This window comes from Rhincodon typus, chromosome 37 (genome assembly GCF_021869965.1).
Source record: "Rhincodon typus isolate 14 chromosome 37, sRhiTyp1.1, whole genome shotgun sequence".
Lineage (NCBI taxonomy): Eukaryota > Metazoa > Chordata > Chondrichthyes > Orectolobiformes > Rhincodontidae > Rhincodon > Rhincodon typus.
Genome location: NC_063368.1, coordinates 9,106,320 through 9,128,618, shown reverse-complemented (window position 1 = coordinate 9,128,618; position 22,299 = coordinate 9,106,320).

Genomic DNA, 22,299 nt, shown 5'->3' with positions numbered 1-22,299 from the left:
CATACACACACACAAACACACACACAAACACGCACACAAACACGCACACACACAAACACACACACATACAAACACATATACACATGCACACACACACACACACACATAAACACAGACACAGACATACACAGACACACACAGCCACACACACACCCCCACAACCCCTTCTTTCCCTCTCACCATCCCACTTACCAGCACTCACTTTCAGCTTCTCACACGTAGCCCAGTCTACATGTGCCATTATCAGAGTGTTGACATGTGTCTCTTCCTGGTCTTCTCACCTGGACATCAATTTAGATTTGGTGCACCTTGCTAAATTCAGTTCTTAGGCAAATGCATCTTATGGGTGGCATAGTGGCTCAGTGGTTAGCACTGCTGCCTCACAGCGCCAGGGACCCGAGTTTGATCCCACCCTCGGGCAACTGTCTGCGTGGAGTTTGCACATTCTCCCGGTGTCTACGTGGGTTTCCTCCGGGTGCTCTGGTTTCCTCCCACAGTCCAAAGATGTGCAGGTTAGGGTGGATTGGCCATGGGAAATTGCCCCCATAGTGTCCAGGGGGGTGTGGATTTGGTGGATTAGCCATTGGAATTACAGGGATTGGTTTGATGCTCTTTGGAGAGTTGGTATGGACTCGATGGACCAAATGGCCTGCTTCCACACTGTAGGGATTCTATCTGGAGAAAACTCCAGACAGACCAGTATCCTGTCACCAAGTCACCCTTCAATTACACATGCACTGTACATGGACTCTGACCAGCCCACTCAGGTACAGTCTCTTGAGTCAATGAGATCCACTTGGCCAACCTCATTCTAATCATTACAGTATCCAGTTAGATATAGAGAGGATGTAGAACCATCTAGAATTAGAGGTCACAGTTTTAGGATAAGGGGGTGCAGATTTGAAACAGAGATTAGGAGAAATTGCTTCTCTCAAAGGGCTATGAACCTGTGGGATTCTTTACTCCAGACTGCAGTGGATGCTAGAATACTGAATAACTTTAAGGAGGGGATAGACAGATTTTTAATTAGTCAAGGGTTAAAAGCTAATGGAGAGTGGGCAAGATAGAGGGTTTGAGACTAAGATGAGATTAGTCATGATCGTATTAAATCCTTAAGTCAAAAAGGGGGATCCTATTCTTAGTCCTTCTAGTTACCCTGTGATTTGATTAGATGTTACAAAGTGTAGGAAAATTCCTGAGCACATAGAACATAGAACAGTACAGCACAGTACAGGCCCTTCGGCCCACAATGTTGTGCCAACCTATTACCCTACTCTAAGATCAAACTAGCCCGCATACGCTTCATTTTACGATCATCCACGATTTTCAGACCACTTGTAGAAATGGCCCATGTATGTAAAGTGGCCCATAATCCCAGTCTCTCATCAGAGAGACGACTGGTGGTGTTTAAGCTGAGGGTCACCACAGCTCAGGTGAAAGGAGAGGTTGGTCTCCAAAACCACAGAAAAACAAAACATAGACAAGTGGGTCTGAAATGGAAAGTGTTTAACCTCGCAGCGCTCAAATCGCTCACCATGGTGAATACTAATTTCAGATGGACAAAGAAAGAAGTGTACATTTGGTGTCATATGCAAAAATAAATTTTTTAGCAATACCACTCAAAATATAACCTTGAGCGATACAGCAAGGAGGAAGACCATTCATCCGACTATGCCTGTGCTAGCTCTTTGAAAGAACAATCCAAGTCTTTACCCCTCTGTCATAGAATCCCTATAGTGTGGAAGCAGGCCATTCGGCCCATTGAATCCACACTGACCATCTGAAGAGCATCCCACCCGGTCCACTCCATACCCTATCCCTGTAACCCTGCATTTCCCAATGCTAATCCACCCAGCCTGCACTGCCCTGGGCATTACGGGGCAATTTCCCATAGCCAATCCACCCTAGCCTGCACATCTTTGGACAGTGGGAGGAAACCATGTGCAAACTCCACACAAACAGTTGCCCGAGGGTGGAATCGAACCTGGCGCTCTGAGCAGCAGTGCTAACCACCGTGCCCTTTCCTGTGAATCCTTTACCCTGTCAGAAATGCAGCCAATTCCCTTTTCAAAGTTCTAATTTAACTTTCTGTGCTCCAGCTTTTCTTCAGAAGGATTGTAATACCTTGCCAGTATGCGATCCGTAAGGAGAGTCTCGAGCTACTGATCTGAGCTCACACCATGGATTGATCTATCTCCACTCTGCAATCATTTGCTGTTCTGTACTGATGGATGTCTACATTTCTATGTCGCCTATCATGCAATCTAAGCTTTGAGGTCCAGTGCTGCAATGTAGATATTGCTTTCTTGGACTAGATGGCCCCAGCTCTGAGTTGGCTGCATTTCCATTGTTGCCTTCCCCAAGAGTAACTGTTATCTGATTCTCAGGAGTTCCAATAAACTCATTTCGCTGCACATCATTATAAAGAACATTGACTTCTGTGTTACAGCTCCTCCATCCTCTCTTCTCCCAGTCTCAATAGCAACTCAAAAGGAGGCGATGGTATTATCCCTGGACTGTTAATCCAAAGACCCAGATAATGTTCTGCGGACCTGGGTTTGAATCCTGCCATAGCTGATGGTGGAATTTGAATTCAATAAATATTATGAATCTAATGATGACCGTGAATCCATTGTCAATTGTCAGGAAAAACCCATCTGGTTCACTAATGCCCTTTAGGGAAGGAAACTGCCATCCTTACCTGGTCTGGTCTACATGTGACTCCATGCCCACAGTGATGTGGTTGACTCTGAACTGCCATCTGGGCAATTAGGGAGGGGCAATAAATACCTGAATGAATAAAGGAAAAAGCTCACTGTGGTTCTTAGAGAAGCATATCTGATACTCATCAACAGATGCAGCCTCATTATATTACAGAAGTGACTGCTATTGCTATGGTCATGGATTTTTAAATAGAGGAACATGTAGGATAATGTGTGGAGAGCAGTTAATTTTTTTGAAAACTCATTTACGGTATGTGAGCAACGCTGGCCGGGCAGCATTTATTGCTCTTCCCTAATTGCCCAGAGGGCAGTTAAGAGTCGACCACAGTAGGACCACACAGTGGCTAGCACTACCACCTCCTATGCCAGGGACCTGGGTTCGATTCCAGCGACTGTCTGTGTGGAGTTTGCACATTCTCCCTGTGTCTGTGTGGGTTTCCTCTGGGTGCTCTGGTTTCCTCCCACAGTCCAAAGATGTGCTGGGCCATGCTTAAATTGCCCATAGTGTCCAGTGATATGCAGGCTAGATGGGTTGACTGTGGGAAATACAGGGTCATAGGGTAGGGGGACGTGTCTGGGTGGGATGTTCTTCAGACGGTTAGCGTGGGCTGAATGGCCAGCTTCTACACTGTTGGGATTCTGTGAATGATTGCTGTGGGTCTGGAGTCACTTTTAGGCCAGGCCAGGTAAGGATGGTGGTCTCCTTCCCTACTGGTGAGCCATATGTGTTTTTTTTTCCCAACAATTGATTCATGGTCATCATTTGATATTAAATTCAAGGTTCTTAATGGAATTCAAATTCCAACATCTGCTGTCATCAGATTCCTGGGACGTTACTAGGGTCGCAGGATTAATGGCCCAGCAACAATACCACTGAGCCGCTGCCTCCCCATTTATTTGGGATGTTCATGGTGTCATGAGGGAAACATGAAGCTTCATGTCTCACTGCCTTTAAAATTGACATTGGTACTTTCTGAAAGATTGTGGAACCAAGTATCAAGAGCTGGGGCCCTGTATTACAAAGAGCCTTAGAGAACTAGCCCTGCCTTCAATTCAGAAAATAAGATTTCAAGAGTTTGATTCCTGTGATATAAAACAATGAGAAAGTGAGTGACACATAAGCAAACCGAGCTCCTTGAGTTAAGCTGCAATTGCACAGGATATGACTTTGAAATTAACAAGCCTCAAGCCAGGCTGTAAATTAAAATGAGAGCGTTTGTGTTCTCCACACAGAACCACAAATACATAACGGCAGGCTACCAGGCAAACATTCATTAAAACCTTTCAGAAAATAAATAGACAAATATCTGTTCAAGAGCCGTGTTAAAAATTATTAGATCGGGCATGATGGGCATCGATGATCAAATTGCTCAGAGCACAAGATGGGTCTGCTATAGCTACCACCTTGTGTGAGTCATCGATGCAGCGTGGGCTGTAAAAGTGAATTAATTTCCTGCAATTCGCTGAATTGCTTTTGGGATTCAGAGAAGTATCACAGTCTTTTGTCTTCTCGTCGAGTTCTCAGTGCATGGGTGCCTGCTTTGGTCCTGGGTGAGTCTCTTCTCACGTGGCCTCCCCTGAGCGATCACCGGCAGAATCGATGGGAATTCTGGGAAGGGATGCCATGGTAGCTTCTGCCAAAGGAGGTGTTGCCAAAGGAATAGGAGAAGGCTGCAGAAATTCACCACCTCTCGATTCCAAAGGAGGAAGCTGGACCATCAAGAAGCATTTCTGAATCTGGGTGCAATTTTGAGCCTAGGTGTGAAGCAGCTACTTCAGCCAATCCCCTTTGCTTCACAGTCGCTGTTAGCCTTGCATTATTGTAAGGAACAGGCTCGCATTGTGAGCTTCAAGGGCTCTTGAAAGAATTCCAATTGTACTCTTGTGGTGCGATGGCGGTGTCCCTACCTCTGAGTTAGAAGACATGTGTTCAGCTTCACACCTGCTCCAGAAGTGGGTCATAGCCAATCTGAACAAGTTATTTAACATGTTCTTTGATGATCTGCTGCATCCCATTTGTTCTCTTATTTCATTCACGTGGTGTGGGCATCACTGGTTGGGTCCAGTATTTATTGCCCATCCCTAATTGCCCCTGAGAAAGTGGCGGTGACCTGCCTCCTTGTGGTTACAGCGCTGCCTTGCTGTTTTTGCCAGGAATTTGTCCCAACAAAGGGTGAAGGAAAGCAAATTATTTCCAAGTCAGGATGGCCTGTGATGTGGAGGTGTTGATGTTCCCACATGTTCTGCAGCCTGGGTGATAGAGTGTTTGAGATTGGACAGTGCTGTAGATGGTATGTTGGCTGGTTGTTACAATACAGCTTGAAGTCAGTGCCACTTGCTCTGAAAATGGATGTTGTAAATGGTCACCTATTACATCAGTAAGGCATGGTGTTGGCGTCCTTGGTCTGGTAGTATGGTTTAAGAGAGATCACAATTGAATTGTATTGAGCTGAATTAAGGGGGGGTGATGGCCTAGTGGTATTATTGCTGGACTCTTAACCTAGGGACTCAAGTAAAGTTCTGGGGACTATGGTTCAAATCCCTGCCCTGGTAGACACTTGAATTTGAATTCATTAAGAAGTCTGGAACTAAGAATCTAATGATGGCCCTTGTTAGGGAAAAAAACCCATCTAGTTCACTACTGCCCTTTGGGGGAGGAAACTGCCATCCTTACCTGGTCTGGCCTACATGTGACTCCAAACCCACAGCATTGTGGTTGATTCTCAATTGCCCTGTGAGTAATTTGGGATGAGCAATGAATGTCAGGCTAGCCACTGATGCCCTCATCCTGTGAATGAATGCTTTAAAAAAATTATTGTAAAGTAAAACTGAATAAAGCTGGTACCTGAGAGTCCTGGTAAGTACCAGTCTGTAGTGGGACACAGTGTTTCAAAAACACTGTCACTGTGCCATAAGAGTATTTAATGATGCTTAACATTTTAGTTTAAATGTCACCAATTATAAGTATGGAGTTCATGAAGAAGCGTTAGCCCCTGACTTTTCCAATTTCTCTTTGGGAATGAACAGTGAATTCATTCACTCTGTAGTTTGTGAGTATTTAACTTGAGAATTGACCATTCAAATTCAGCTTACACTCAGAGATACTAGCACCATCCATTCTTAGATGTGCTCCAGGGCGTTAGTCAGACTCACTTCCTTATTGAAATGTTAAGGGGAAAGGGTTAAGGATTCCTGAACCTGAATTTGTCTGGATAAATGACCCCAGGACTCTCACTGATACCCTCCTGATTTAGAATGGTAGAAAGTAGAAGCAGTAGCAGGCCATTCAGCCCATCAAGCCTACTCTGCTGTTCAACACGATCATGGCTGATCCTCTATCTCAGCACATAACCATAAGATATGGGAGCAGAACTGGGCCATTTGGCCTATTGAGTCTGCTCCACCATTAACTCTCTGTCACTGGGTCAGTACTACTAGAACTGTTAACCAAACACCATCTGACCATTGCCACCACAAGTATAGCGGTTCTTCCAGGAGGTAGCTGAACAACAAGGGGCGTCTTATCATGGGCCTGGCCAGGCCTGGCCTTGCCAGAAGCACCAACATCTCAGGAGGCAAGTCCTGTTTGAGACCACCCAGCATTTTAGAATAGGAGGGGTCCTACACACAGACAGCTCCACCAAGATGAGAGGGATTGAGGCATCCAAAGGTGTTTACATGAATTAATTAATTCAGAGAGTCCTAGAGAGGGAACATTAGGCCTGAGGCAAGGCAATCACAGAACTTCCACCGAGTGGCAACAAATTCGATCGATGGGGAAGGTCAGAAACCATGCTTTTGAAGAGCCACAGAATTCAGAGAAGGAGCAAACCAGCAGCAGCACGTACTTCAGAGAAAAAAAAAGGAAAATTAAATTCAAAGATCAACTGATGTGGGAAATTAACTGAAGCAAAATAAAGTTTTGATGACTGGATCTGAACTATTATATCTGGAGAACCAAATAGGACGGAATGTATTATATGATACATTAACCTCGATTCTTATCAACTTCTTATCTTTCATAACTTACACATGGATATGTGGAATGGATACAATGCAAAAGGAGGCCATTCAGCCTATCAAGACCATGTTGGCTCTCTGTAAGAGCAGTTTGCCCTCTGATATTAACAGGAAAAGACATGGTAGATAAAGATAAACTATTTCCATTGTTTGGAAATCCTAGAACTATGATGCATAGCCTGAGAATTAAGGGCCAGGCTGCTCAGGAGAGATGCTAGGAAGCACTTATAGTCACAGAGTCATAGAGATGTACAGCACAGAAACAGACCCTTCGGTCCAACTCGTCCATGCCAACCAGATATCCTAAATTAATCTAGTCCTATTTGCCAGCATTTGGCCTTTGGCCCACATCACTATCACCCCTTCCTATTCATATACCCATCCAGATGCCTTTTAAATGTTGTAATCATACCAGCCTCCATCACTTCCTCTGGCAGCTCATTCCATACACACACCACCCTCTGCGTGAAAAAGATGCCCCTCATTTCCCTCTTAAATCTTTCCCTTCTCACCTTAAACCTATGCCCTTGAGTTTTTAACTTTCCTACGCTGGGGAAAAGACTTTGAAACTTCTACACACAAAGGGTGGTAGAGGTTTGGAATTCTCTTCCACAAATGGCAGTGGATGCTGGATCAGTAGTTAATTTTAAATCTGACTGATATACTTTTGTTCAGCAAAAGCATTAAGGGACATGGGCTGTAGGCTGTCTGTGGAATTAGGCCACAGATCAATCATGATCTCATTCAATGATGGAACAGGCTTGATGGGCTGAATGGCCTACTCCTGTTCCTATCTTTGTATGCCCTTAGATTCAGCCCTGCTGAGTTTCTTCAGTGTTCTCTGTGTTTGCTTCAGATTTCCAGTATTTGCCTTTGTATCCAAGAATATTCAGTACCCTGTCTTGCTGATTTTGTTTGGAGGTGTCTGATCTTGTGTCATTGTTACAACATCATAAACTCATGTGGCTGTCTGTAACTGGAGCTCACCTATCATAGTTATTTGATTATGTGTGTTTCTAAACTTCATCAAAATGGAAATTTTTTTTAATGAGCAACTTAGAGGATCTGTAAGATCCCTCATCCACAATACAGACCGTCAGATAGTGCAGCACTCCCTCAGTACATGTAGGTCAGACAGGCTAACGATAGCAGATTCATTCACTAGATGGCATGTACGAGTCACTTCTATATCTGCCATTTTTAGCTACCCTATATTTTTCTGTCGGTCGCTCATAATCATTTACATTTTGTAGTTGCAGTTAAGACAATAACTCTGCACCTGTGGGAAGGGGATGAAAGGGTTCATTAACATGAATCCTGAAACACCATTTAATCCACTTAATGCTCAGGAAATCCAGACAGAAATGAATATTCATATGGGACAGAGAGTTGAGGAGGTGATCGGTGCCACGTCAGAGAAACTTCTCCCTGTCTCCTCCCCAAGCTAAAATTCATTACCAAGGTCTGCACTGAGACCTGCTTCTGCATTTTTAGTAGCTTTTTAATGTCGCAAATCAAGATTTAACTCCACACGCTTTAATGAAATGTCAGTCAGATCTAGGAAATGCATTTATTACAAAACGAGCTGTATAATTGAGACGTCTGTCACTGAGACATTAAACTGTGTGCCAGTTGGCCTAATCCTAATCCACTACGTCTTTTCAGTCATTAGTACAAGCCCCGTAAGTTTTACAGTGTAGATTCGTGCTTGGTTATAAGTCTGGCCCTCCTGCGTCAGCGAAGGCAAGTCCCACAGAGCTTTGACAAACCCAATTTACTGACGTGGTCAAATAGACTTGGTGCTTGAAAATAATCTGGGGAATTGTTTTCGCACACAGTTGATACGCAAACTAATCCTACACACAGCAAGATTTCCACAAGCCAGAAGCATTTGGCCGTGGGAGAGTTGGGCAGCAAACATCAGCAAGCCCCCTGTCCCGTCTTCAACATTCCCAAGGGATCTTTGGCATCCACAGACCACTAATTGCCTTGTTTTAATGTCTTAACCAATTGCAACATTTCTTCAAACGCACATGATGTGGAGGTGCAGGTGTTGGACTGGGGTGGAGAAAGTTAGAAGTCACACGACACCAGGTTATAGTTGAAAATTGCAAGCTTTTGGAACACTGCTCCTTCGTCAGGTGAACTGGTGTCATTTGATTTCTGACTTCCAGTGCACAAGGGGAGATGGCGGTGTAGTGGTAATTGCACAGGGCTGGAAATCAATAGACGTTGGCTAATGCACTGAGGTGGGCAGTTCACATCTCACTAGTTTTATTCAGTCAATACATCTGGAATATAGAGCTAGCTACAGTGACTCTGAAACAAATTGCTCAAAATCTCAAGCAGGTCTGGCAGCATTTCTGGAAAGAAAGCAGAGTTAACGTTTCAGGTCCAGCGACCCTTCCTCAGAACTGTTGGAGGTTTGTGAGCCTGTGGTCTATCTCCGCACTGCACCTTCCAATCTTCCCTTCCCCTGCTCCACTGACAACTGGTCCCCCTCCTCCCGCCCACCTCTGCCCTAAACTATCCCCTTCCTCACCACTCCTTCCGGTCCATCTCTGTCCTCCAATCCATCTCTGCCCTCCTCCCTCAGATGATAAGATAGTGTGTCATTGTGAAATTTGAGGGCATTGTATTTACCCATGTGTTGGGATAGAGTGCAAGTTGCCAGCCCATCGAAAGGCCTAAGCTCTGCCATAAATGGGAGAGCCGGACCACCTTTGAATCACCCTCACTTTATCTTCCACCAAGTGTAGCCCGGTCTTGTTGACTCTGTAGCCCAGGTAGGTCGCTTGGGATGCTTGGAATGTACATTTTCCCTTCTGCCCAGGAGAAGCATTAAAGGACTATGTCCATGTTCTCCAAGTGCTCCTTATTGGTCTTCCCTGTTAGTAGCACGTCATCCAGATAAATGACGACCTGGGGTAGACCTTGTAAAATGCTCTCCATCACCTGCTGAAAAAAATGCATAGGCTGACGATGCCACAAATGGCAGTCTCATATATTGGCACTAACCCTTGTGGGTATTAATTGGGTTCTGGGAATCCTCATCGAACAGCAATTGCAGGTATGCATGGCTCATGTCCAGCTTTGTGAACGATAGCACCCCCAGTGAGCTTTGTGTATAAATCCTCTATCCAAGGAATTGGATATTTATCCAGCTGTGAAAAGCGGTTTACCGTTTGTTTAAAATCCCCACAAAGGTGAACTGACCCATTGGGCTTCACTATTGGTACTGCCATCTCCGCCATCCTGACAGTGGTCTACATTCCACCCCATGGGCATGTGAAGAATGCCCTAGAATTACACTGGCACAAACACTCTAGAAAGGAAATTCCCCAAGGTCCTACTCATCCTGGCCAGCGACTTCAACCAACCTAACCTCGGGTGATGCCAAAGTGCCACCGACACATCTCCTGCCCCACCAGGGGAACCAAACATCCTGGACCATGGCTACACAACCATCAAAGACGCCTACTGCTCCATCCCCCGCCCACACTTCGGAAAATCAGATCACAGCGCTGTGTTCCTCCTCCCCCAGCTTACAAGCACAAGCTGAAACGGGAGGATCCGTCATCAAAGGAAGTACAATGCTGGTCCAAGGCTGTGGAAGACCATCTCCGGGGCTGCTTGGAATCGATAGGCTGGACCGTGTTCAAGTACTCGGTGGAAAACCTAGGTGTGTACGCCACCACTATCACAGACTTCATTAGCAAATGCGTGGCGGACTGTGTACCAAAAATGTCAATCTGGGTGTTCACCAACCAGAAACCTTGGGTGAACCAGGAAGCCCACTCCCTACTGAAGACCAGATGTGCAGCATTCAAGTTGGATGACCCAGACCTATACAGAAAATCCAGATATGACCTCTCCAGAGCCATCAGACATACCAAAAGGCAGTACTGGACCAAATTAGAGGCCCAGACCTACCAAACAGACTCCTACCAACTGTGGCAAGGCTTAAACAACATAATGGAATACAAAATGAAGCAGAGCAAGATAGCGGACAAAGACACATTCTACCCTGGCGCTCTCAATGCCTTCTATGCTTGTTTCAAGCAGAATGCCAACAACGCTCTTTCTCTCAAGGGAGTGCAGCAAAGGTTTACCAGGCTGATTCCGGGGATGGCGGGTCTGACGTATGAGGAGAGATTGACTAGGTTGGGATTGTTTTCACTAGAGTTCAGACAAATTGGGGTGAATGTCATAGAGACTTATAAAATTCTTACAGGACTGGACAGGGTAGATACAGGGAAGATGTTCCCAATGGTGGGTGTGTCCAGAACCAGGGGGTCACAGTATGAGGATTCGGGGTAGACCATTTAGGATGGAGATGAGGAGACATTTCTTCACACAAAGAGCGGTGAGCCTGTGGAATTCATTACCACAGGAAGTAGTTGATGCCAAAACATTGAATGTATTTAAGAGGCAACTAGATATAGCATTTGAGGCAAATGGGATCTCCCTCAGCTTTTGCCCAGAAGGCGAATGGAACTTGTTTGGGGCCTTGAAGAATCATGGAATTGCTTCCTGGTCAATGTGCAAGGTGGCCTTGGCTCCTTTGATGGTCCCTAAACCTTCTTGAAAAACATTTCGATATTTAACTAGGACTTCAATCAGGCAGCCATTTTCACATCGAAAAATGTAGGTGAATCTTTCTCAACCAATTTCATCCCATTAAGCTTGGGCCCAAATCTTTTATTACAATCAGTGGTAACTGAGCCAGTTGCTTTCCATTAGAGAATGGAACCAAAGTTGTACTCTTAATCTGTAAAGGATCCCCGGTAGAGATTCTCAGTTTAGCCGAGATCTTGTGCAAACGTAAGGGTTGGAGTCCAGAGTGAATTTTGTGAAAGACTGGTTCTGCGATCGCTGAAACAGTTGCACCAGTATCCATCTCCATTAGAACTGGGTGACCATTTATCCACACGTTTATTTGGATTGGTTCTGATTTGGAGGTTGCTAAGCAATTTAACTGTTCCAAACCCAGATGTAGGTGAGCTTTCCAGGGTATGCACTCTCCTGGACACTGGCCTATGAGTTCTCTTACTCCATTTAGGTCTAGTTGGACTCTTTTGGTGTCTCAAGTCTCCATATCAACAGTAACTATAATCACTAGACACCTGGATCCTGAAGAAAATTTTAACTGCTTGTCCGAGGCTTGGCTTTGTTTTGGGGTTTTGCTGTGGGCTGACCTAGAGTCCCGCTGTTCAGGATATGTCCTGAGTGAAGCTATACAATTGCCTGCTCTCAAGTGGTGTTCCCCAAGCTCAGTCGGCCTGGCGAGGGTGTCCACTTCATCGGAATACTCTGCAACTCATATGTTCCACTTGCTGCATTTTCCAATGATAAAGCCAGTTGTTTGAAGTCCAGTTGGGCTTCAGGTAATAGGCACTTTTGCATGATAACATCATTAATCTCACATACCAGTCTCTCAGCACCTCATTAAGGGTTAAACCAAAGTCTCATGCCTCTGCCAGTCTACCTTAACCCAGTCAAAAATCCCAACATGGATTCACCTGATTCTCAAACTCCAAGTAAAACTGATAGCGTCTCAGAGGTAGAGCAGGTTAAATCTGTCAACTCTTGAAAGATTTTGGCATCTGTTGCCTCAGGCAAAGTTAGGCTTCTAATAACTGAAAAGGCTGTGGGTCAATAAGCTATCAAGAGAATTACTCATTGTTTTCCATCTGGCCCAACATCATTTGCCTGGAAAAAATAACGCATTCTTTCCACATACTGGGCCCAGTCTTCGATAGCAGAATCAAACAGCTCAAGTTTCCCAATTAATAGCATGATGCCAGAAATGCTTATCCCTAACACGAAGACAACTGTTGCAAAAAAATTTCTTCAGGAGCATGCTTTTCTCTTATCGCCACTGAAATAACTCAACAGAGGCTGGATTCCATCACCAAATCACCCTCTATTAACACGTGGAGAGTGCTTGACACTGATCCAGCTCCCTCAGAGCCAGCTCTCAGAGAGAACAGAACCCCTGACATTCCTGTTAATATCTGTCAGCCAGGACTCCCCGACTGGGCCAGATTAACATCCCCAATCAGGGAGCTCATATTCTCTGAGGTCCACCTGACTGACCTCATTACAATCACAAAAGTGTTTGGAAATGGTTAACATCAGTGTTGAGCCCTGAGGTCTGTCAGTTACCATTCACGCTCTAAAGCCCCACTTTAATTTGGCTGACTACTGTTGTGTCTCCATCTTGAAATGGAGAGGGAAGGGATTTATGAGGGGGACGAGTGGGAAGTAACAGACAGGAGACAACAAGGACCTTTTACGTCTGATAGCTCCCCTCGGTTGTACCAAACAATATCAGCAGTGGGGTCCTGGTCCCTGGATCTACTCCAGGCGAAGATGTTTATTAAAAACCTCAAGCCTGGCCAACCTCCTGTATTCCCAGTTGCAAAACAGCAAAATGAAATACTTGCCTTGACAAGTCGTAAAGAGTTTTGTGTGATTTTGCAACTGGAAACATATTTTGCGAGAAACCTGTACAGTTCACCTCTCAGGATGTAGAAAGCATATACTGCAGGGGCTTGCTATACCTTCATTACTAGGACACAAGTCCACAGCGGTTTTATGTTGTGAATAATTAATAGTAAATGTTTCATTGCTCAGTCAAGACAAATGACTTCACTTGTAGCCTCAACATGAAAACGTTTGCCTTGCCAGAATGAATTTAACACCACTGTTTGAACTCAAGAAGGAAGGAACACAAACTGAGCTAACCCAATTACATTCTCAGTGTATTCCCGGCATTTGACTTATTTTTTAATTTCTTTTGATTGTCGAAGCTCACTCCTTGAAACAACTACCTGCAGAACACTGTGGGCTCATACTTTTCAGCTTATTGGTCACCAAGGTAATGATACCCATGAAGAGGCATTGCCAGATTTCTACAGCTTTTCACTTCATCCTGACATTGTTTGCCTGAAGGCAATGTTTGACACTTCTGAATGTCGGTGAGCTCTTACACGGAATTGCCAGCATTCTGGGAGTGGAAGCGTATATTTTCCCTCCTTTCTGCTATCTGTCAGCAATATCCCTTAAGCAGGTTTGTCAGGCAGAGTGCATTGTCCTCCTCACACTACGATGTAGCACACCCACTGAACGGGGCCCTCCCACCTTTGTTGAATTGGACCAATGCATCAGTTGGTGCAATTCCCAACTTAATAGACCCAAGGAACAGGGTCTCCCCAGAGACCTGGGCATTGGCGAAACTGTTGGGAAAATATAGCAAGATGAAAAAACTGAGATTCCAGACACTGAAATACAAAACGTCCGATTCTGCAGCTCAGTTTTGAACTGCAGGGCAAGAGGCCTGCTGGTCAGTGGCAAGAGACCTATTTGCATGTCTTAATGTGACATTGTTACCTGTTTTAGTGTGCCATTATTATCCTGTTTTTATCTGCTTTAATGTGCCATTATCTCCTGATCTCAGCTCATTGAGATCCTCCCACCACCAAAAACAAACTAGATGGCAACAATTCCCAATAGGGGAGATGGTCATGTGTCAATCCCCCAGACCGCTATCTTGGCTAGCAGTCACTGACATCTCAGAGCATGCCCCTTGGGCAGCAACAGGGTATATCCCATCATCCACAGAGGTTGGCATGAGACACATGCCAGCTTTACCTCACCCATATGCCACATCTGAAACACATTTCCAATGCAGACCTGCACTTCAATGCTGCACTTTGGAGCACATTGGCATCTTTGGCTGCAATGTTGTCACCAGAACACTTTGTGCACAGGGACAGGCACCCAGCTCATAGATTGGACCAGGCTACATCTCAGGGCTCCTCACTTGCTCTGTTAGTGTTCTCTAACTTTACAAAAACTTGGATGCTAACAGCATCGCTACCTTGCTGTGCCTCATCTTTTTACAGCTGCTCTCTCTACCAGAACTAAAGGCTCATAGTTTTTCAATCCTGCCTTGCCATTTACCACAGGAAGCCTACAATGGCCGTCAGCAGTGTTTAGTCAGAGTGGGGGATGCTATCATTTATGTCCCCACGCTAACTCAATGTTACACATACACATGCGCCAAGTTTTGCAACTAGAAATATGGTTCTCAAGAAACTTATGAATTCCATCTCTAAGGGCACTGAACATGTACTTCAGGGGCTCATTGTACCTCCATTACTAGCATGTAAGCCCACTGTGGTTTTATTTTGTGAATAATTAAAATTATTGTTTCGTTGCTCAGTCAAGACAAATGACTTCAATTTCAGCCTCGACCTGAAATTGTTAACTTTGCCAGAGTGAATTTAACACTGTGATTTGAACACAAGTGAGAAGGAACACAAGCTAAGCCAATCTGAAAGCAAACCCATTGCATATGCTTCAGGCAAATGGTCATGTCTCAAAATCTAGGGAAAGGAGCCTTCAGTCTGGCTGAGGGCGACAGAAGGTCCCAGCACAGTTGTCTTTGGTGAGTCTAAAATTCAGGGAGTCTGTATCAATAAAGTCCATGGAATGGGCCAACTTTAAAAATAAACCTCAAGGCCTCACAAGCTGCTAACTTTACGAGTTTTGAAAAGACATCTCAGCAGCTCTGTCTTAAAACCTTTCTAAAAGAAAAGGACAAAATAGACCTCTAAAGCCATAGTGTCATCACATAACACAATGAGGCAGGTCTCAAATCCATTGCAAATAGATCAAGGATCTACCCCCATATTTTTGGTACCAATCTAAGCCATGCCCACTGACTGACCAATTGAAGGGCCAGCTGTTCCAAGGATGCTGAGTCGCTGTGGCAATGGACATTTCTACTGGCATGTTGTAGCCTGGTACAATGGATGGTAAATGTCGAGGCTCCAATGTTCCTTCTGTCACATGGTTGACCAGGCATCATTCCCGCTCTCACCTCCTGCCTTCAGAAGGTGTCGCAGGCTGATACTCATATGTCACATTATGAACACAACTTCCTTGACCATCAAGACCTCGAATGGGAATCAAACACAGAGCTTGCAGCTCAGAGGCAGGGACACTACCCACTGCAACGCAGGACTGCTGCCTACTTTAATTAGCAAATGACAAAAGGGAGAGAAGACGTGATAGAATAAATTAAAACAAGAAATTAATTTGAAATCCAGCCTAAAATATGTGCTAATAATAAAAAATAAACATCTGGTTGTGGTCTTAATTTGACACTCTCCTTCGTGGAAAAATAACCATGTGTATTTAATGGGAAGTGACAGTCTAGTGATATTATCTTGTGACATGGTAGAATTTGAATTCAATAAAAATGTGAAATAAAGATCTATGTGGGAACAATTACAACGTTTGAAAGATATTTGGAAAAGGTACATGAATAGGAAGGGTTTGACCATAAGACATAGAAGCAGAAATTAGGTCATTTGGCCCATCGAGTCTGCTCTATCGTTCAATCATGGCTGATAAGTTCCTCAACCCCATTCTCCTGCTTTCTCCCCGTAACCCTTGATCCCCTCGATAATCAAGAACCAATCTATCTCAGTCTTAAATATACTCAATGACCTGGACTCCACAGCCTTCTGTGGCAGTGAATTCCATAGATTCACCACTCTCTGGCTGAAGAAGTTTCTCCTTATCTCCGATCTAAAAGATCTTCCCTTTACTCTAAGGCTGTGCCCTCGGGTCCTAGACTCTCCTACGAAGAGGAATGGAGGAATAAGGGTCAGGAACAGACAGGTGGGTCTATTTTAGTTTGCGATTATGTTCAGAATGGATTGATTGGACTGAAGGATCTGCTTCCGTGCTGTATGACTCTATGACTCTACAATGATGACCATGAAGCTGTTATTGGTTTACTAATGTCCTTTAGGGAAGGAAAATGCTGTCCTTACCTGGTCTGGCCGATATGTGACTCCAGACCCACAGCAAATGTGACAGACTTTTAACTGTTCTCTGGGCATTTAGGGGTGGGCAATAAATGCTGGCTCAGCCAAAGATGTCTATATCCCGTGAATGGATTTAAAACAATACATTTTGCTTTAAAACCAGAAGACATTCCTCAGAATTTTAAATTCTTCAAAGTGTTGTAATGCCAGATACGATTCTGAATCCCAACTAACTGACTCCATGGTGTGAAAAAGCCTTCTTTTGTTTCATCCAGAGTCTTCTTTCATTATTGCAAATGTGTTCTCTATTCTATTGTCTGTACAATTACACACTGACGCTTTCTAATTGTTATCAAACTCCGTTGGGTAAGGCTGGGACAGAGAGATAAGGTACTTGTCAAGGTGAAGAGGAACATGTCTGAAAGAGTCTAAGGAAACAAACACAATGAGGAAAGCCTGATTTTTAACAGAATTAAACCATTGGGCTGTGGCTACAAACGTGAGTGAGTGTGTCAGGCTTCCTTTCTACAGCATTTCTATTGATGCCATTGTCTCAGGCAAGGCTATTGTAATAGCTCAGGAAGCCTTACTAGAGAGAAAGATCATTTACTGTCAACATCAAAACAGAGCCACTGCTCACGGCACACAAAGGCTAGTCCCAACCTAGGACAGAGACCCATCTCTGGTTCTGCTTTATTTAGTTTGTCTATTGTCCCTGAGTCTGCTTTATAACTTTTTAAAATTTTTTTTTTAATCAATCTGTTCAGAGATGTTATTACACACCTCTAGAGCAGATGGATATTGATCTTAGACCTTCTGGACCAAGGGCTAGATATTACCACTGCACCACAAGGGGGCCCTTTTGAAACCATTTTTTTCCCAGAAGGGTCTAGGCCCAAAACATCAGCCTTCCTGCTCCTATGATGCTGCTTGGCCTGCTGTGTTCATCCAGCTCTGCACCTTGTTGTCTCCAATGTAATGTTTATTTTGTTTCAATTTTCCCCTAAATCACTTGTGCATGTATATATGTTTATTGTATAGTGAGACAGAAAGATAAAGGCATTGTTATTTGTTTTTCTTTCCACGACCAGGAAAACACCAATTTGGCCAACTGGGCTCAGGTGATGAGTTCCAGCTGGACAGGCCATTCCCTGTTACCAAGGGAACTCATATCCACCGGGGTCCATAAGTAGATTAATTATTGATTCCTTTGGGCCTTTTTGGGCTATCACAGGCCTGTAACAGGCAGTTTCTTCACTGTGCAAACAGAGTCTATTTTACACTAATCCCCTGATTGCATTTAGCCATCTCTGGAGAAGGTGGACTGTGTCACTTTCACGTTAAACATCATCCACTGATGCTGAAGAAACCGCTTTTTAAATTCATTCACGGAATGAGGGGGTCACTGGCCAGTCCAACATTTATCGTCCAGGGAGCAGTTAAGAGCCAACAACATTGCTGTGGGCCCAGAGTCACATGTAGGCCAGACCAGGTAAGGATGGCAGTTTCCTTCCCTAAAGGGACATTAGTGAACATTGGTGGGTTTTTCTTGACAATTATCATTCAACTCTTAATTCCAGGGTTTTTTTTTTGGAATATTTGAATTCAAATGGTGGGATTTGAACTCAAGTCCCCAGAGCATTACTTACGTCTTTGAATTAACAGTGCAGTGAAAAGTACCTCTAGGCCATCACCTCCCCTAATTCATATGCAATAGGTCCCTCTGCTACTGATGATTCGTCATGACCATTTCTCAATTGACAATTTTTTTCTTCTGTCATGTTCTCCTTTCCACCATCTGGCTGGTTCTTTTGTTGCTTTCTCCACTCCCTTCATGACTATTTCTGACTATGTCTCCACGTATTCTAGTGAGCAGGAAGAACATCCCATGCTTCGGCTCTGATCCCAGTCAATTCAACGTCTCATCTACAGACTTCCCTGTGTCACAGATACGCATGAGCTGCTGTCCTTGTGCAGATAGCAGGGTCACCATAGATTAAAGATAAAAATAGAAGTGGCTGGAAAAGCTCAGCAGATCTGGCAGCATCTGTGGAGAGAAATCAGAGTTAATGTTTTGGGTCAAGTGACCCTTCCTTAGAACTGACTATAGATTGTACGTTTGAGGATGCAATGGTCAGCCATTTTTTATTACACTCATACCAATAGGGAGCCAATAACGTAGTGGTATTATTCTTAACCTATTAATCCAGAGACCCAGCTAACAATCTGGGTTCAAACCCCCCCATGGCATATAGTGAAATTTGGATTCAAATATCTTTTAAAACTCTGGAATTATGATTCTAATGATGACTATAAATCTATTGTTGATCATCATGTAAACCCCATCTGGTTCACTAATGTCCTTTAGGGAAGGAAACCTGGTCTGGCCTACATGTGACTCCAGACCCACAGCAACATGGCTGACTCTTAACTGCCTCGTACAATTTGGGATTGCCAAATAAATGCTGGTCTAGCCTGTGATGCCCTTATGTAGTTACTCCTGAATATATGCAGCCTTAAGCTAGAGATTCCACACTCAATTGCATTAGAATTCATTAGCTCAGCGATTTCAAATTGGTCTGGCTCTTAATTAGCTGAGTATTCCTTTTCATCAGGTTTGAAACTAGTCTCTCACCTTTGTAGCCTCCTTCTCCCCTTAGCAGTTTTCCCCTACACTCCTTGCAGCCTGCCTTCCCACATCCCTTACAGTCTCTTTCTATCCCTCATCCTTTGCCACCTCACTCTTCCCTTACCTTAATTCCTCCCTTGCAGCCTCCTTCTGCCACCCCACTTATTCATGTTGGAGACTCCTTCTTTCTCCCTGGCAGATTTCAACACCCAAAGCCAACAGAAAAGAATGCTCAACAGATCACTCTACAGCAAAAGGCTCCACCGGGAAAAAAAGATTCCCTAGGGATTGATCCACATTCCTGTCTTTCTTTTTACTTCCCTCTGATTTGCTCTGTCCCCATGTCCCATGTTCCTTGGGAGCCTATCAGCAGCAATTGTACCAGAGAACCAGCCTATGATTGGAGGAGCAATTCCTCAAAGATTCCGTCCATCCTACATGCAAAGGAGACATTGATTTGATTGGTTGTCGCTGGTTTTGGGATTTTGGGGTTGAATTCCGCACCTTTTGAGCTCCACTGCCCCTCAACATTCCTGAGCCAGCCCATGCCATTCAGTACAACAATGACCTCTTGCATTTCAACAGTGACTCTAATTCAGTCAATATCCCAGCATGCTTTACTGGAGTGTGGCGGACTAGGCTTTCATTCTGCAGGAAGCATCATGCTGCTTGGCCAAAGAGACTAGTTTCCAGGAGCATCTTCAAGGATTGGGGAGAGAAAAGAGACAGCTCACAGCCCCATCCTTGAAGATGCTCCTGGAAACTAGTCTCTTTGGCCAAGCAGCATCATGCATCCTGCAGAACGAAAAATGTGTTGGCCACGCTCCAATAAAGCATGCTGGGATATTGGCTGAATTAAAGCCACTATTGAAAGAGACAAAGCTATTCAGGGAATGATGTCCATAGCTGAGCAGAAGGTGACTGAAGGGCTGTCGAAAGCTTATGGATATGTGAGAGGCCAGGATTAATATCTGAGTATTAATATCTGAAAGGCTGAATACTTGGACGGACTTACAGAAATTGGGGAGGTATGAGGTGATCGTTAATTTGGAAACATGAATGAGCCCTTCGGCTGGTGCAGGGAAGCGACTGTGGGCCTGAGCTCAATGCAGTTACAGCAAGCCCAAAGTGTCTGTTCCCAGCATCAAGAGCAGGAAGACCACAGTTTCCCGGGCAATGGGATAAAGCGGAGACCGAGCCCTTGCAAGGAGTGCACTTAAGAAAGAATGTTGAACTTTTACATTTATTCCTTTATAATTCCGATTAATACTAGGAAGGACTGTAATGTAAACTTTTAACTTTATTTCTTTATCTTTCTACTATTTTTTCCTATTTATTTGTGGGATGTGGGTGTCTCTGGCTGAGCCCAGCATTTATTGACCGTCCCTAGTTGCCCCCTTGAGAAGGTGGGGGTGAGCTGCCTTCTTGAACCGCTGCAGTCCACCTGCTGTGGGTTGACCCGCAATGCCCTTAGGGAGGGAATTCCAGGATTTTGACCCAGCGACAGTGAAGGAACGGCGATATATTTCCAAGTCAGGATAGTGAGTGGCTTGGAGGGGAACTTGCAGGGGGTGGTGTTCCCATGTATCTGCTGCCCTTGTCCTCCTAGATGGAAGGGGTCACGGGTTTGGAAGATGCTGTTTGAGGATTTTTGTTGACGCCCTGCAGTGCATCTTGTATACAGAACACATTGCTGCTACTGAGCATCGATGGTGGAGGGAGTGGATGCTTGTGGATGTGGTGCCAATCAAGCGGGCTACTTTGTCCTGGATGGTGTCAAGCTTCTTGAGTGTTGTTGGGGCTGCACCCATCCAGGCAAGTGGGGAGTATTCCATCACACTCCTGACTTGTGCCTTGTTGATGTCATTAAGGTTTGGGGAGTTTGAAGGTGAGTTAAATACCATATTATTTACAATCTCTTACCTGCATTTATGGCCGCAGTATTTATGTGGTTGGTCCAGTTTACACTCTGGTAGCCCACAGGATGTTGATTGTGGGGAATACAGTGATAGTAATGCCATTGAACATCAAGAGGAGGTGGACAGATTCTCCCCGGTGGTAGGTGATCATTGGCTAACACTTGCATACCTCGAATTCACTTGTCGCTTATTCGCTCAGTCTGCCAGGCTTAAGGAAGTTAGGGCTTCATGTGGTGCAGGAGTGTCACCACCTCCAAGCCAGGAGGCCTGGGTTCAAGTCCCACCTGCTCCTGACGTATGTAATAACATCTCTGAACAGATGAACAAAAAATACCTACCCTGGGGAAGTCCTGCCATTATGATGACCAGCCTCTAATAGTGCTTGTTATGTGCATGGTAGGACTCCAACAAGGAAAGAATATTCTCTTGCTTCCTTTTGACTTCAGTTTTACTTGGACATCTTGCTTGATCAACTGCTGATGTTAAGGTTGGTCACTCTTACCACTTCTTTGGAATTCAGCTTTTTTCTGTCCATGTTTAGACCGCAATTGCAAAGGAATTTGAAGCTGAGTGGGCCCGGTGGAGCTCAAACTGAGCTAGTTCTGAGATGAATTAGTGGCATTGGTTGCTATGTGCAGTGATTGGAGCAGGTGGATCTCATCGACGACAAGATCCTTGATTGGGGTTGTTAACCTGGGCCAATCAGGGAGGCCTGGCTGACAGATATAAACAGGGGATTGAGGGGGTTATTATGACCCATTCCCTGCCCCTTTCCCCTTGGCTACAGTCATACTCGGGTGTCGCAGCGGGAGCGGGAGCGAAATGCTTTGTTCCCCCCACAATCTCCATTTTGATTTGATCCCTACCCTCCCCCTCACTTTCCTTCACATAGGCATTGCCCCCAGGGGGGTCTGCTTGATACCGATGCTTTGGTCACTTGGGTGATCTTCCTGGTGGTGGTATGTTTATAAAGGTATTTACACACCTGGGTGTTTTTTACTGTGTCACACACACACGGTTGCTGGGGAAGATAAGCATTACTGCTAGATGGCAGTAGGTTGAGGGTATTCAAAGAAAGAAAAGAATATATAAACAGTGGATTCAGAATCTCCTGACTTCAAGGATTGAGTCTGAGCTACAACCTGTGAACTGTGCACAAGTAA